The 16,082-nt window shown below is 40.4% G+C and overlaps 1 protein-coding gene across 4 annotated transcripts in view; it reads left to right on the plus strand.

The window, feature by feature from the left end:
- Nucleotides 1-403: 403 nt before the first annotated feature.
- The window catches only part of LOC109032557 (uncharacterized), a 34,016-nt gene continuing 18,337 nt past the window's right edge, over nt 404-16,082 (plus strand). The window contains exons 1-2 of one of the 4 annotated variants that reach the window (XM_072303197.1): nt 405-581; nt 1,273-1,608. The gene's annotated coding sequence lies outside the window, so the exon portion shown is untranslated. Of the gene's footprint in view, nt 1,609-16,082 lie in introns of all 4 variants that reach the window. The other 3 variants (XM_019044745.2, XM_019044744.2, XM_019044746.2) reach the window with 3 other exon arrangements.

Here is a 16,082-nt window from a genome sequence, read left to right on the forward strand (position 1 = left end):
AGGATCCCTCTAAATCCTTTCTGTCATCTTTGTCTATTGCTTTGTCTACCAATTTCAACAATCAGCCCTCAGGTCTCACTCTCAATGGAGTTAGTTCCTAGCAAACACCTAATTACAAATCAGTCTCACGCATGACTGACCCATTGTCTGGCGGACACTGTGCGTGTGTCTGAGGATTCGGGGGTGGGGCAACCAGCAACTTAGAGTTGCCCCTTTGAAGTAACGACGTATCTTATTTTCCAAGTGAGCCCTGTTTCGTATATAAGTCCATGCTTTCTATGGCTCACCCGGAAATCGACGTTACGTCAGAGGAGTCGACACGCGTACACGCAAATTCCAGGGGGCTCATTAAGTTCCTGCCGTCTCTTATGAGAATCAGTTTTACTGGCGAATATTTGTCACTCGCATAACGACCTGGAGCCGGAGCCGAACCGCCAGTCGGCCTCAGTCGCTAATCAGCACGCGTCGAACCTAGGCACACGTTCGGTCGCGCGCGCGCCTCCACCTGTGCAAGTTTACGCCGAGCTTCGACAATTTGCACTGCTTTCGCCGAGTAGCTCCGATCGGAAAAGTTGCAACTGGTTAGTTTATGACGCTGCATTTCGAAAACTATCTTGCCGATACAGTTGACTGTAATTTTCTACCAGTTATTACGATCTTCGAGTGACATTTTCATAGATTTCAAAATCGTTAGAAACTCAAGTTCTTAAAATTTTCAGGTAGTAAACCCTCGCTTTTTCTGCAAACTTGAAAATAAGTGCAGTTTTGACAAATACTGGTTAGTCAAGGACACTTTAATGCCATTTTGCCGATAAATCTAGTGCCGGGATTCCTATGTACCACCAGTTATAATATCTTTAAGTGCCATTCTGGTAGGTTTCGAAAATATAAAAAACTTGAGTTTTTCAAATTTTTAAACAGCATCTAGAACATTGAATTTCTTTGTAAATTTGAAAATAAGTGTCGATTTGGCAGGCAAAGTCTGAGTCTCAGGTGATTGACTAAAATAAGTGCCAATTTGCCGATTTATCGGATTAATCTACTTCCGTGGTCGACGATTTGATGCGATTCTCTCATAAAGTAAACCTCAAAAACTTAAAATCTAATAAATAAATTCTAATAAATAAAAACAAATCTAATAAATTGCGAAAATTTGAACTATTCCATTCAATTGAAAAAAGTGTCATTTGTCGATTGTATACATATATTTTTATGTGCCATTACTAGTAATTATCAGTTGTTTTGAATGAATAATTTTTCACATCATTATAGTGATTTTTAGGCCAAACTTGAAACCCATTAGTTCTAATTTATTAGTTTGTGTGCTGAATTCTAGTCGACCAACTAGACAAGATACCATTTTTTCAAGGACCTCTACTGCGCGACCGAATGCATTTTAGCGTCGCGAATGCACAGTGATTGTCACGGGATACGCAGACTTTTGAGACGTCTTTTTTACATTCTTAATCGATCTCGATTCGAGTTTTAATCGTTAGTGGTTTTATCGAAAGAGCATCGTATTGAATTGATGTGACAGCTTTTTGTGTGTATCTTCGAGGGACCTTACCTTCAAGCATTTTCAACTAGCAATCATCGCACGATGCTCAGGTAGGTTTTTATCATCCCAGTGATTTTTGCGACTTACACTGTAAACATACATAGTATACTTAGATGATGGACAGAAATTAACCATTTTCCTGGTTGATTTCGGCATTAACCAAGTTGAACTAACTTTTTGGTAGAACAGACTCGCAACTTGATGGACTTTTCCTACCGGAAGTATTGTTTCTTCAGAGCCATAGAATACGGTTAAATCCATAATCTCCTCTATCCTCGTATTCTAGTAAAAAAAACGAATTTTCACAAGCTTTTCTCAACACGATTTTTAAATGAAAACCACAGGTAAGTAGTAGAAGATCCAGAGAGTAATCTTTAAAACGGACAAGAGTTTTGGCAGGTTTTTTTGACCATTATTGATATTCTGGACTCTTGAAAAGAATTTATGCACTCGACAAAATAGTGATTCTTTTTAAAGAAGAGTGACCTTTGCAGTAGTAGAGTCGCAAGGGAGCATAATTTGGTTTGAATGTAAAAAGTCTGGAAGGAGAGCAAGACCTCTGAAAATATATTTAAAACCCCCACATTAAATTAACAAAAAAATATAAACAAAAATGAATAATTAAAAAATAAAGAAGAAAATAAAATTCCTCTGTCGAGGAAGAGAAGGTCCCTGTCTGAATAACACCACTTTCTTTGAGAGTGTCAGATTCCAAAAACCCTCTTATGGTACTCGCGTTGTTCTTTTGTGGCTTAAAATCGGTTGGAAGTGATGCTCGTTCAACAGATCTACTTGGTTCCTTGAGCATAAAACTTTCTCACAAACTCAAGTTGATTAAAACTTGAAATGCATCGTATCGCAAGTGACAAAATATGCACGCTCGGTGGTTTCAGTGAAACGACCGCTGACCGCGAATGTCCTTGGGATAAGAAAATTAACTCAGAAAACAAACGAATAATTGTTGTTCTTTCCCTCAATCAGACCTTAAAATTCTGGATGATTACATTTAAACAACATGTTAGTTTGCTAACATTCAATTTTGATTATCTTGTATAATAGGGAGGGGGGAGGGATTTTTTTTTGAAGGGCACGAGTATTGCCTTCAAGAAAGTTAATTTGAATTTCTCTCTAAATTTTTACTTCTACCATTGGTGCACCTGAAATTGATGCCATTGTGCGATTCATCTTTTAAAAGTTTAACAGTTATTCGGTCATTAAAAATCCCGCTTCTCTTCCCATTAATTTTGAAAATTTTTTGCAACCCAGTCCTCTGAAAGTCTAATAAATGGAGATCAGATCATTTATTAACATGCAGTTAGGAAAAACCAGGGGCTATGCCCTCTGACCGCCTTGCGGTCCAACCTCCCGAGGCGCTTCGTGCCTCAGGCGTTGTGCGTCACGCATTCTGCCGTGCTAAGGAAGAACGCCGTATGAACATTCGAGAGTTGCCAAATTTTTCTAGATAAAACGTGTATTTTTGAGACATGCATGCACCTTTTTCTTTGCAATTTCCAGATATTTTAGATTAAATCGCGTACAAAATTGCCTGAAATTTTTGGGGGAAAAATATTCACACATTTCGTAATTAACACATAGTAAATTCGGTTATTATCGAAGGAAACTTGGCAACGTCTGAAGATCCATACGGCGTTCTTCCTTAGCACGGCAGCATTACTCGTGTGATTTTATATTATGAAATAAGATTTGATTGAAAATATGTACCTATAATATTTCGGTTCCACTCCAACGACTCCGCCTGTTTGTTACTGCACGGTGCGAGAATTGCGACAGGTAGATCCTCTTTGCGCATTTTTCTCCAGCTTCCCGCGCAATCTCAATTTGCGTAAAGCTGAACTGAGCTTTTGGCGAAACCGGACGTGCGCAATCGTGCAACAGATGCATTCATGAGAGCTTTAATCTAATCTGGCGAGTCTTATGGCGGGCTCAGTCATGGACGCGGAATTCATAAACAAACAGATCTTAAGAGCGAAGGTAGAATGAAATCGCCAGACGCATTAGTGAAGAGGGAAATAGACGCTCAACATTTGCGTTTCCCTTGCATGCCATAAATGAAAAATTCATGTTAGAGCCGCTAAAATTCATAAGCTTAGATCCTCCTTGATTAGATCTATCATCAGTTGATGATAATTCTCTGAAGTGTCGGGCTGCGTTGCCGGGTTAGGAAAAATGCATGCTTTAGCTATGAGACAAAACATGTCTGGGTCCTCCCTCCCATTGGCGGATCCAGCAATTTGGCAACACCGGATTTCCTCCATTTAAACCTATGGAAAAGTATCGATTCTTGGAGGGGCTAGGTGCTTCGACGAGAATCGATTATTTAGCATAGGTTTAAACGAAGGGATCCGGCGTTGCCAAATTGCTGGATCCGCTTGTGCCACTGATTGTACGTAGATACATCAATAGTTTGTCTTTTCCAGTATGGTCGCATAATAACGCAGACCAGATTCTTGGTTTTTCGAGTCATTTCATTCGATAAGTTCGACACAAGTTATTTTGCACGGAAATAACAGACATTTAGCTTTTTATAGCAAGGTGTAAGACATAAAATACGTACCACTGATAGTCGAAATTTTTTAGCCTCCCCTTCTATCATTACGCACCCGTCACGCTGGTTTTTACCCCCCTATAAATTACATACACTCTGTTCGACACCTTCCTCCCATTCGCAGTATGTGATTTTTGATTGAAGAACTCCCTCCTCACTTCGATTCTTTATCTTCAACTTACGAAAAATCGGAGCAACGCGCCGATTCCAGCGTCACGTCATAATGCAACCTGCACAAGTGGACTGCACTGCTTTGCAATAAGGAACTCCACTTCTTGCTCATCAAATACACTCCTTCCTGCACAGAGATACTCAAAGCTCAACACAAGTCGTTTCTAAAATGAGCCGGGTATCGATGATCAAAGTGCAAAATCTCGTATCTTCATTGCTGTGTTTTTTCCGTTTCTATTTAATTATTTCGAAGGGGAACAGGCCAACTTTACAGCTTGAGATTTTTATAGAATTTTATTACATCAGAGATGAAAAATCAAGGCAATTTGCAAGGAATTTTGTTGAATAGTTTTCCGTAGAAAAAATAAAGTATGATAGGAAGTCTGCATTGTTGTAAATGGAGAAACGCAGTTTCGCACTTTAACCATCAATTTAGTAGTTCTTAATTGCAAAACGTGGTCCATTTTTAAATCGCATGGAGATTGGAGAATAAATACCCAAAGGGAAACATTGACGAGTTTACGCATTAGTTGAACTGAATACAGAGGGTATAGATTCGAGCCAGTTATCGATCTTGATAATTTAAATCACCTGATGACCGACTATAATATATCCTTTGGCTGGGCGCCACTTGGTTTGCCAGCGGATACTTTCACCCATTCGGTGCCGTGATCACGGATGAGGGGCAAAGTCGACTGTTTCATGACAACAAATCGTGGAACGTTCAGCGATTTGGTGTGGCCCATACTTTTTAGCTCATTGCTCTTGCAGTGTGGTATACGTGTCTTTGCGAAAAACTCGTGAATTATCTAAAATTTTCTCTTGACCAAAGGATCATCAATGATTCATAGATGGAGGAGTTTACCTTTAACTTTTTAACTTTACCTTACAATACAAATTGTAAAAATTTCGTGGTAACGACCTTCCTTCAATTAATCCCAACGATGGCTTAATTTATAATGTAAAGCAGACTTACCATTCTGCACAACTTTGCCTCCTTCATCCTAAAGCTCTTCATCCACATAATGTCCAACTCCGATAGGGCAATTTTCTCGATTAGTCTCGGCGAGTGTAGGTGAAGTGACCAATAACGACACGACAAAAGTCCTCATTAGCATAACCGCATTAGTTGAGCTTTGGCTCGGGAGCCCGAAATTAAGCACGGAGTGGACGGAGAACACAAGAACGGAAGGAGGTCCTCCTCACTGTTTTCATCATTACTCCCAATTGTTTGACCACTCTCCGTCGAGTATTTTCTCGCACCTTTCAAGAGCGCTCGTCAGTTGCCACATATCATTCAAGTGGATAATCGATTTTTATAGTTTTGGTTTTAATTTTTCGGCGGGCATGAATAAATTGAGTTTATCACAAAGGAACCGACTTATTTGGATATCTCAGCAGCAACGCACAGTGGAACAAACTAGTAGAAGAAGTTGGACTTTTTGGCTATTTCAAATTTTTATGTTTATTTCGTCACAAATTCAATTTCAAGGGGTGTTTCTAAGAGGAAATTTTACGTAAAAACCAATGGTCCCACTCTTAAACTTTTTTGTTTAATATTTTCGAAAATATAAGCTTTTAAAGTTTCCAGATTTTGTCCGACTTCTCCGATTGACTCGCTCCATTGTGCGACGTTCTTACCGTCAATTGGACGTATTTCTGCCAAACGGAACTATGCGCATTAAGATATGAGCCCTGAGATCCGTAAGAATACATGCAATACAGGGCTCACGTCATAATGCACATAGTTCCGTTTGGCAGAAATACGTCCAATTTCAATATTCCAACAAGTGATTCTATTATCTTCTTCATGTCCGTTCTTTCTCTGTACCTCTGCTTGCCCCATTCCTCTGAACTTGGTCCAAACTGTACGTCAAAAACCCTCACGGGGAGGGCGAAGAACAAGTCAAATCCGACCAGCGGGCTGATGGTTGAAATTGATAGACAAAGCTATATACGAAGAAGACAAAAGGGATATGAAGGGATTCTATTGGTGGAAGCGGGTGGTTGCAAGGGACATAGGAGGTAGGTAATAGACTAACTAACGGTAATCCACAAGAGTTCCTATTGTTAGTTCAGCATTCACCCCTTAAGTCTATAAGAACCACCCCTTTCAACCAATAGAATCGCTCCGTACTCCCTTTTGTCTTCTTTATCTCTAGCTTTGTCTATCAATTTCAACAATCAGCCCGCAGAGCCAGATCAGCACTCAGGAGCCCGAGGTGTTGGTGGGTATAGTGAGGGACACACACATTTGCAGGTCACATAGTCTTCACGGAAAAAAGAGGGAGGGACTCAGACCCAACTTGGGCATTTCCAATTAATTCTATTGCATTCAACAAAGAGGTCCCAGCGTGATTACCGCGTTTTTTAAAAATTGTGCAACTTTTCCTTTTTTTAAATTTTAGCAACATGTGTGCGATAACTCAATGTTTAAATACTTCCGATGTAGTGGGTGTTGGACTTGAACTTGAACTTGAGGCGCGTTGTGCTTCTCAGTTTCCCGGCTGGGCATCGCAATGCCGCATCATTCGCACTAGTCACAACATCGTGTCATCCGAAGGATTAGTTCATGAGAGGAGAAACTAATCAGAGGAAGATGTCATTTGATTAACGAGCTCATTGAGTGAGTACACAATGCCCAGGGGCTAATGGACTCGCAAGTTGCAAGCCGGAACACGAGCTCCCCGTGCCAAATGCAAGTCTCCGGAAAAACTCGCCGGGAAAGGAAGAAAACAGATGGAAAAGATAAAACCGTAAGTCCACGAAACGCGCTCCGGACGAAAACCGGTAGGCAGCGCTCGAGCTGGTCGAATGCAAGCGCGTGGCGCGCCGCGCGCGGCCTTGAGGCGAGTCGAACAGTAGGTCATTTACACTGCGGGCACATACAAACAAATGTTTATTCGCAGGAAATGGCAAGCTTACAAGTTTCGCCCGAGACAATGCACTTGAGCGTGGATACAGGGTTGATGCATGTTCGAAATCCGGAATTTTTGCCTGGGCGGATCTGGACTCTTCGAGCGGGGGGGGGGGGGGGGGGGGGGCGTGCGAGGAGGTCCGGGGGGTCCAAAAGGCTCCCCCCGAGTGTTTCCGACATTTTTAGGCATTACATATGCAGTTTAAGTGTCCCTCCTTCTTCTTTCCTACGTTTCTCCTACCTTCTTTCTTTCTTTTTTCCCTTTTTCTTCCTTTTTTTTCGGGCGAACCCTATGCCCCCCCCCCCCCCCCCCCCCGATCCGCCTATGAACTTTTGGTAGTGCCGTCATCCCCGGATTAGACTATTTGCCGCCCCCGCAATGGTACGAGCAGGAAAAATTACGTATGAAGGAGGGTCCAGAGAGCCTCCCTTGGAAAATAATCAGAAATGATATCCTTTTAGAGCAAATTTGACCAATACAATGCTGATAAATTTTGGAGTGAAATTCTGTGCCGGTGTCTATTAATGGCTAAACTCTAAATTCGTGTACTTCAATTGTAACGTTTCGAAGTTTCCGCACATGCTCCATTTTTATGAGGAATATAAAATAATTCCAGTTGCTTAAAAAATTTTCTGATTTTTTTATCTGTTTGTGATCGTCCATGAAAAATTTCTGACTATATTGTTGATCGTTTTCCCGCTAAAATATGAAGCATTGTCGATCAAATTCAGTCATTTTCCATCTCGGATGGTCCTTGCAAGTATATTTTGTTTTAGTAAGGTGCTTTGTGATACTGAAAATCTTCGCAAGACCGTGAAAATTTCACTGATTGTGGATGATAACATGCCTAGGAGGCAAGGAAAACTCTCGCACTCTGCATTCTCTGTAATCAATTTGCGCGAGATTTTACCTAATGTGAGGGAAATCCACGATGAAGGAGTTGAGCTGAAAGCCATTCAACGAGAGTATTGAATACTTATCAAAGTTGAAAAACACGTTTCAGATTTTACAGGGCTCTTACTTTCAACTTAAAAGTGGTCTATTCCTCTCTCAGCGTAATTGTCGGTTTTCGTTGACCGCAAGCTGCCGGAATTGCTAGACATCGGTGAATAAATTCTGTCTTAGAAGCAGGAAATTTGAAAAAAAAACGCGTACCAAACTATGAAAATTGCGCACGGGGGAGTGGATTTTAGACTTTTCTAGGAGTGCAGCATTTTCAGAAACCAATGACCGATCGGTCGTTGGCGAACTGCGTTGACAATGGGAAAATTTCGTCGGCTATTAACTTGAATAATGGATGATATAATATCAGAATGAGCTCTATTTTTGCGTAAATCCTCGGAACATGTACATGCGCGCTGCTTTACTTAACTAAATAGCGTACACATCTTGAAACTTTGAGCAATTCGCGAGTCAAACACCGCAAGAGCGAGACTGTGACTGCACGGACGCCGCGGCGCAATGCTTGAAGTATTCCCACAGTGTTGCAGGCGCTCCCTTGAGCATTTGCGGAGAGGAGATACAGTTCCGTTTGGCGGATCCGGCCACAATTATGAAGCAACAAAATTTTCTCGCATATCCACAACAATGAAAAAGAGCTTGATCTCTTTATTGCTGATCCAGAGATTGTATCGTAGCGCAGATAAGAAAAGTGCGAAACGTGATTCAAGTATTTGGACGTAATAGACGAGTGGGAAAGATGGGGTGTGCTCTAGCAGGCTGTATTAGAAACATTGTAAAAGTGGGCTTGGTTCCCTTTGGAGGAATGGAAAAGTGGTATTTTACATTCTGTCAAACGGAACTGTATGCCAACTGAATGCGGCACTCATGAGCCATGGGCATGTCACAAGAGCGTTGTGGACGGGGCTCATGAGTTAATTATTCACCCGGCGATCGCGGTGCCGGCCTCGTGGCCGCTGACGTCCCTGGCGCTTTATGATTCCCATTAATTCTTACGGCTCTCGACTAACGAGCACACCCCTTCTTTCCCACCTGTGTTTGGTTCCGTTTAGCAGAAATACATCCATTTCGACTTCCAAGTAGGTAAAATTGCATGCCGACGAAATGAAGTGGAACGTGAACTCTTTTCGGATGGCTCAGAAACTTTAACGCAAGAGTAAAAAAGTTGGGTCGGGTGAAACACGTGTTACGACTATTTTTTGACCTCCAAGAAGATAAAATCTATTTCATCTCATCTATTCAGTTCGTCAAACCTAACTTTAGTTCGTGTAACCGAACTTATGTAGTTAAAATAACTGATGAAAGGATTTTTGTTGAGTTAACCAAACGCTCGGTTGCACGAATCATAAAAATCGGTTTTGTTCTGAAGTGTGAACGCTCAACCCACTGATTCTTACAAAAAATAATGGCAAGGATGTTGATATTTTGCAGAATTCTTGCGGAATCGTTGAATTTTGAGAAAATTACTACTTTACTGTTGGATTCTTTTTAAAAAAATTACTGCGAAAGTGTTAAATTATATAAAAATTTACCGGGAAAAGTTCAATATCTAGCAAATCAATTGCAGGGCGTTTAATTGTTAGGAGACCACTACCATTTGGTGATGGTACATTTTTTGATAAAAATTACTGCGAACGCGCAATGTCATGGTGCGTGAGCTGAATCCCTGGTTGTTCAAGACTGCGTAAGCCGAATAACTTTCTGCGTCCTTGAACTTAACTAAAGGTAACCATCGTAATTTTCGTGCTATTTTACCCCTCACTGGAAAAAAACACATTGGATCTAGAGTCCAGACTCTTAAAGACATCAACAAAAGAAAATACTCTTGATTCAATCAGATTTAAGCTTAAATCAAGAGTATTTTTTCTTGTCAATGTTTTCAAGAGTCTCGACTCTAGATCCAATATGTTTTTTTTTTCCAGTGCTGCAATGTTATATCACACGGCTGTATCTCCTCCGTGCAGTACACCCGTTGAAATCAGTTTCGGAAGCCAAAACACTTTTCCGTCGACATATTTTTCAATTATGACTTCTGAGCACGGTTTGAAAGATTGACCTACAACTCATCGTGAGGAGTACGCGCGTTGACTGAACCTCAGAAGGAAGTTGCCGAATTATATGAGAAAATATAACATTTTTCATATACCGAAGAGATAATTCAGGCGATTAATTTGGCAGCCACGGAAAAATTCCGTTGCGGGCATAGTTGCTGTTTTCGTTAGACCAGCACTCATTTGTCAGTTGAAAAAAATTGGAATTCAAGCTAATTTGAACTTGTTTGACAACCTCAGCGACTTAGTAACCTAGTGAGCTCCTGGAGATGATGTCTGAATAATGCATGAGATTTGCCAAAAACGTATTTTTCCTGTTCGGATCCATGCACTTTTTTGGCTCGTCTTATTATTGATTTGTGACAGACAATTTCAGATAGATATTGGTCCAAATGGCATGTTTTCTGTGCTTTCTGGGGAGACAATCATAATTTTAGTGGTAAATGACACCGTGATTGAATAATAATTCAAAGGAGATAAGGTATAATTTGAAGCGCCATCAGAAACGTTGCCCTGCTACAGCGATTTTTCAAACGAATTGATAAATTTTCAGCGATCAGTCCGACTTTCATTCATTTTGGTATGCAATGGGCAGACAATTGTGCCAATTGTAAGTTCTGCATGAAATATTGATGAGGTCACCGGTGTTCTGGAGTTTGGCCTTCTGTAGTTCTGTCTGGGTGGTCTATTATGCAGAGATATGCTAATAGCTACTCCACATTACTTTGGTAATTAACTGAATTAACCGTAAATGACACTAAAATAAGAGTCAATGACGCTCAGTCAATTTTTTTTTGAAAACACATTTTATTTAAATCAAACGTAACTACTACAAGAATATGTCTTGTATTTATCCACTTGATGTAAGTAAACTAAATCAATTTCGTTAAATATACCAAAGTAATGTTAGATAATAAAACCATATAAAAAAACCAATACCAACACCATATTATATAAATAACGGGAATTCCAAAATTCTCTGTCTGTGAATGAGGAAATTCGGCAACTCTCGAATGTTCATACGGCGCGCGTTTTTCCTCAGCATGGCAGAATAAACCAAGTTCACGAGCAACGTGGCAACCTGGCAACTGTGCCCCATACTCACGCGCAAAAAGTGAATTTGCTTGCCTGACCTGAGACAAATTAAATTTCTGAGCATAAAACCCCGACCCGTCACCTCGTTGATAAAGTCTTGGTACATGTTTGACCCATCGAATTGAACCCAATCGAAGGATCATGCACCAGTCGCGGCCCTCAGTGCGTCCGCCTCAATTACCGTTCAATGCTTATTAATGTCGTCTCCATTCTGCCAGGCTGAGGAACAACGGCGTATGAGCATTTAGACGTCGCCAGATTTCCTCTGATAAAACGCGAATATTCTGGAAAACATGCAAATATTGTTCCATTACTCTTCAGGAAATTCCATGAGCAACCAAATCTGAATTAGGTTAAAATCAGTGGCGTGGCGTGAATAATCGATTATCGATATCTCGCCATTTGAAGCTATGGTAAAGAATCGATTACTGAGGTGTTCGCTGCGAACACCCTGATAATCGATCTTTTTTCATGGGTTTAAATGGCCTACCAATCGATATATCGCAATTCACGCCACGCCACTGGTTAAAATTGTAAAAGAGAATACAGTAGACTCTGGATTATCCGGATTAATTGGTGCCGGGTCCGATCTGGATGAAAAAGAAATCCGGATAATAATAGTAAACACAAACACCACCAACCAACACCACAATATTCTTATTATGTATACATCATGTACGCATACCAACACGAATTTAAAAGGTTAATGCCAAACTGAACGACTCAATGGTGATTGTGAATGGTATCCGACAACGATAAATTACAATACAACGGTTAAAGTGCGCAATGCGTAAAGTATTCATGCAGTCTTTTTGCCGCTAATGTGCGTTTTAGGCTAACTAACCGACTGCATTGCGTTTGGCGTAATGTGAGAAGTATTTATGCAATCTAGTAGGCGCTAATGCGTTCCACGCCGACCTCACTGTTTGGCGCAATGCGTGAAGTATTCCTTCAGCCTTGCAGGCGCCAATATGCCTTGCGACCGCTTCTCCGCGGATCCGCTCACTTATCGGAATGCGTACATAGTTACATGGTTGCAAAATCGATCCGGATAACACGAAGCCGGATAATCCAGAGTCTACTGTAAATCGTATTTGATACATCAAACAGGTGAGATTGTATCGATGTTGATTGGCTCAACGTGTAAACATAGCCACAAAAGTCAATTTAGAAATCTGAGGGAACGGGTCTTTGGTGATAGATTTATCGTTCTTTTGAGTACCAAATGGCAATGAGAAGTGAAATTGTAAGGAATTTTCTGATTTTAAGCTTTTTCAACTGAAATCCTAAAATTTTTGTTTGAGGTTATGTTCTATTGTTTTGAACGAAACGATACATCGAACCACTATCGAATACGATCCATACTTGGATTATACTTTGCAAAAAGGAACCACTATCTTTGGCTCTCCCATAAAATCTCTTATCTGTTTAGGGACCAATGGCATGTGCGTTTTTTCTAAAATGGGCCAGAAATATGTATTGGTTCCTTATTGCAAAATGTAATCCACTTATAACTTTCCTCAAGAAGAAATGTTTTATCGGGGAATATTTGACAACGTTCTAATGGTGATACGACGTTTTGCCTTAGCGCGATAGCATTGTGCGACGCAAGACTCAGCACTGATAAAGTCAACGCGTCGTGCAGTTTGCAATGCCTCATAAATTGCAACAGATCTCCGTACTCGCTTTCTATTACTGTCGCGCCGTACGGGAGAAAAATGGTCGGTACAGAAATAGATCTTTGCCCTCTCCTCCATGTAAATGTTATGATTGTCCAAAGTTATGGGGCACATAAGCGGTTCTGTAGTAAAACTAGCAAGTAGGGCTTTATTTTGGAGCAGATATTGTGAATAGATCAACATCAGATTGCACTGTAAATGCAGTGTTGAAGAACACAAAAGCCATGCAGTATCAATGAATGAGTTGTTTCTGAGAAGGAACATAGGTTTATTTCTCAGATGAGCTCTGGACCACGTAAGAACACTAACGTTAAGGGGCTCATCTAGAAAATGGACTTGTTTTTTTAACGCCCATCATAACTGATTCTAGCGCAAACGTGAATTAGCATCGGAATCAGTCTCTGTCATGCGCCATGAGCTGCAATTGATTAAGTCTATATCAGTGTCATACTGGCCCCAGTCTTTTTGGTTACTGACTCAATTGATATTTGGAGTTAACCTCAGTTTGAGATATGTTTCAAACACACGTGTTACTCGACATCATCAACATGGTTTTACCTAGCTTTTGTGGTTGATGGAGGCCTTCGAATTTACAGGTGTTGAGTTCTGCAGATTAAAAATGTTTTTTAGTAATTTTACGAGGTGCCGACGACACAAAAAAAAATGATTGAAATAACAGTGCCAAAGCCGTAAGAGGGCATTCATCACAAAATTGCACGGAAAATGACGTAGGGATTTTTGTTCTATGATGAACAGAAAATATTGATGAACCACATTCAAAAGCATAGGCAAAAGTGGACTCCTGTACGGTAAAATCCTGGTATTAAATCATCCCTTTCTGGGTGAAGTTTCGTAACAATAAACCTACATTCGTTAGATACCACTATTAATGCTCTTGGGAGCTCCCTTTGCCTACCTCGTCAAATGAAGGCGCTTCGATTTTCCAGTGGTACCGTATAGTGCCTCAGTTCTAAGTTTACTCATTGGCTTTGGAAGTTCATTATGTGGGATGGTTCCCGAGTGATGCATTGCAAAGATGATTAATTTTGTGTGATTGATTGACTTTTCTTTTAATACTTGTCAATTAGCTAACAGCCAGGGGAAGACAAAACCTTGAGCCGGCCGAGACAGCGGTGCCTTTTCTTCTTTCATGTAGAGGAGAAAGTAAAGAGATTCTGTGATGTGTGATGTATACTCAAGACTTCCCACTGCCTACAGTAAATTGCTTTGCACGGTATAATAATTAATATAACCGAGAAAATGTTTGGAATAACCCTGTAAGTTTTGACCAAAATAAAATTTCAAGGCAAAAGCCAACACGGAATCACTTGCACTAGCGGGGAACACTTTCAGAATTATTTCAGATAAATTAAGAAGGAAATATTGAGTCGACGGTGAAACTGTAAAAAACCAGTGGCGTGGCGTGCTTTGCGATATATCAATATTTCCCCATTTGAAGCTGTGGTAAATATTCGATTATTGAGGTGTTCAATGCGAACACCCTGTTTATCGATACTTTTCCATAGGTTTAAAAGGCCGATCAATCGATATATCGCAAAGCACGCCACCCCACTGGTTAAAACGCGTATCTAGTTCGTGGTGTTTCAAAATCTCCACCTCCATTTTATTTTATCAAGAGGGAAAATATAAATAAAAAATGTCTTGCAATTTTTACAGAATGTAGAGAAAGAGTCAGGGAGAGTTTTCAAAAAATGACGTTGAGTTGTTTTTTATTCAGAAAATAAATTGTGACAGGAAGTCTACGGAATCGCACACTGAAAAAAAATTTTCGGCGTTTTTACCAAAGTCCGTTGGTACCTTTACCATCTCCCTTTTTTACCAATTATTGGTAATTTTACCAAGACAGACTGGTAAGCTTACCTAAACATCGGTATTTTTACTGTTTTTTCCAGGTAAGAATACCACTTTTATTGGTAATCAATTCCCGGTAACTTTGCCATTTTATCTCGGTAATTCTACCACAGTCGATTGAAAATATTGGCGTTTTTACCAAAGTCCAGTAAACTTACCGAGAAAGTTCAATAATTTTATCAAGATTTCTCAGTAAAATTACCAATTCCATAAATGGTAATTTTACCAAGAAGAAACTGAGATCAAATAGAACCCTGAATTCTTGGTAATTTTACCCTTTTCTTAGTAAATGCACAGAGATTTTTTTCTCAGTGCAGACCGAGTTTTGCGTTTTTGAAGATTCACCATCAAAACGTATTATGATACAAGGTACACTTCAAAAGTGTTGGTCTGGACTTTTTCCCACAGTATTGTCATAAAACTTTAAAATCATCAACAAGTCGGTAGATTACTGCACTCGATCCTGAGGATCCACGTTGAGAATGACGCGCGACGTACCTTCATTTCCATACTATCGTCAGTAACAACCTTCATAGTCCTCGAACCGGTCCTGTCTATTTTCACTATATCAATACAAATATAAATACTTCAAATCCTTTGAATATTCAATAAAATCCCCACGCATTCAGTGTAAGTATCCATGGAATAAACACGACTGACGTAGTGCACATTACTTAGAGTTGTAGCAGAAAATGTTACTTTGTTCACGGAGGTGTGCCCTGGGTGTAGCTACTGGTATACTCGGCGTTTCAATGATCTATAGTCCTCCGCGCGATGACTTGCTGAACCATTCGCACTCGCCAGCGGCTGCACGATTCGAGATAAATCGATAGTTTCGCATGAATATATAGGAAAATCAAGAGACGAGTCTATACCGTGCTTTGCGATGTATCGATTGATCTGCCGTTTAAAGTCATGGAAAAGAATCGATAGACAGGGTGTTCGCAACGAACACCTTAACAATCGATTCTTTACCATCGCTTCAAATGGGAAAATATCGATAAATCGATCATCCACGCCTTGCCACCGGTCTATACTCGATGCCTGCGATTGTTTTCGATATTTTCCATGCATTCTTACGCGTAGCCTCCATTACGCCCTGGCAACGCTGTTTTCGATGCAGTTTGTTCGAGTGCCAATAATGATGATTTCCTCGTGCTTCGGACATGATGAAATATTACGGCCGTGGCAAGACATCAAACCGCAAATGCA

The sequence above is a fragment of the Bemisia tabaci genome, chromosome 8 (genome assembly GCF_918797505.1).
Source record: "Bemisia tabaci chromosome 8, PGI_BMITA_v3".
NCBI classification, from domain to species: Eukaryota; Metazoa; Arthropoda; class Insecta; order Hemiptera; family Aleyrodidae; genus Bemisia; species Bemisia tabaci.